Below are 2,009 nucleotides of genomic sequence, written 5' to 3' on the forward strand. Positions count from 1 at the left end.
AATAGGTAAATGTTTATCCAATCTGTGGTGGTATAGCCATTCAACGGGATACTCAGCAAAAAAATAAGTGTAAGCTATTATTATTTGGAGCAACTTGGATACATCTCAAGGGTATTATGTTCACTGCAAAAAGCCAATCCAAAAATGTCATATACTATATTATTCCATTTATATAACATTCTCAAAATGACACAATTACAGAGATGGGGAATAAATTAGTGGTTAACAGGGGTTAGGATAGTGGAGGGGAAGTATATAAATGGTAGTGAGAGATCTTTGCGGTGACGGAATAGTTATGCATCTTGCTTGTAGTAGTGCTTACTTGAAACTATACCTGGAAAAAACTGCATAGAACTATACACACATGTTTACCAATGTCAATTTCCTGGTTATAATATTAGATTCTAGTTACATAAAATATAATCACTGGGGGAAGGGTACATGGAAACCTCCATTTTATATTTGCAATTTCTAGTGAATTTAAGCTTTTTAAAAAGTAAAAAAAGTAAAACAAACCAAAAAAAAAAGAAAACATATTTATGGAAGATTAATGCCTGAATGTAGTCATCACAGAAGGGAATCTTAGATATAATCATGACTGAACATACAATACTTGAGTTTAGTGTACTGGCTTTTGGTCAATGACCTGATTTTTCTGTAATTAAATACCTTAATACAGGCAATAACAGACAAGCAGATAACAATGAAATCTCTTAAATTTCAATGTTTATCTTTCCTGGCTGTCAGTGGAGTTGACTTCTTGTAGTGATTCAAAATAGCTAGTTAGGCAGAAAAAATTTATTCTTTAAAACATGTTTTATGTATTGTTAAATCATGCAGAATGCTCTGAAATTAAATATTATGCTGGATTTTTTTTTTGTTTTAACATTAATTTACTTTTAACTGGAATGAAATTAATTCAAATTGATAGAGAAATGAAGATGGTGAACTTCATTGCCCAGATGGAAATTGAACAAATACAAGCAATCCATCAGAGCTGTCTTAACACAAAACAAAAATACTCATTAAGGAACATAAATGTGTTGTTTATTCCTCTTTGGAAAAAAACACATAGCATACTAAATTATTCTGCCTTCAGCATATAACTACATAAAATACACTATTATATGTGATATGAAACAAATTTCATGCTTATTAAATATTATGTATAGAAAAGGAAAATCATCCATTTTAGCCTCATTTTCCGAAAAGTTTTTTTCCCCCTGAAATGTTTTTAAAAAATAACTTAGCTTTAAAATACAAAATATTCAGACATCTGGAAAATTTAACTCTAATCTAGTTCTTCCATTACAGATACGTGGTTTCTGTATTATCACATCCTTTTTTCACCATTTTCTGTGTTAAGAGAATCAACTTCAGTATATTATACTATCACCTAAGAGATTTTTTTTATAACTAGCTGATCAAGTTAGAACAACTCTTGTTTTCAACTCACAATGATAAAATAATCCTTTGTGAATATAACTGCAAGTTTTAATATTTAGCACTGTGCCATTCTAATTCCTAGATTCATTCTGTCTTGTGCAGTTGCTCAAAGGGGTTGCTCTACTTTTGTACTAAAATGTGGCTCTCTTCTTTCTGTAACTCCACTGTAGAGACACCCTGTTGCTCTTTGTGGTGGTGATCAAATTCTAAGTTATCTCCTTCCTGTACCTGTAATTACAAATTAAACTATCAAATAAAACTTGGTTTTTAGCTCCTTTCAGGACCTTAAAAATGGGCTGAAACAATCAAACAACAGAAATAGCAAGATTAGCTCTCTTTTACCCATTACAGGGGGCCTTATAATCTCATTTGGGGGAAAGAAAGTTATAGCTGTATTCCTAGTACATCAGCTGGAAAAGGACTGTCCTGATTAGACTGAGCAAAAAAGATACTTATTAAAAACACTGAAATCTGTCATCAACTGAAGAGACAGTGGTGTTTTTAAAGTTCTAGTTGTTTTTTTTTTTTTTTTTTTTTTTTTTTTTTTTTTTTTTTTTTTTTTT

General features: G+C 30.7%; 1 pseudogene; it reads right to left on the bottom strand.

Moving 5' to 3' along the window:
• Positions 1-1,566: 1,566 nt before the first annotated feature.
• Positions 1,567-2,009, bottom strand: part of LOC116631418 — a 10,832-nt pseudogene continuing 10,389 nt past the window's right edge.

The sequence above is a fragment of the Phoca vitulina genome, unplaced genomic scaffold, assembly GCF_004348235.1.
Source record: "Phoca vitulina isolate PV1807 unplaced genomic scaffold, GSC_HSeal_1.0 scaffold5, whole genome shotgun sequence".
NCBI lineage: Eukaryota > Metazoa > Chordata > Mammalia > Carnivora > Phocidae > Phoca > Phoca vitulina.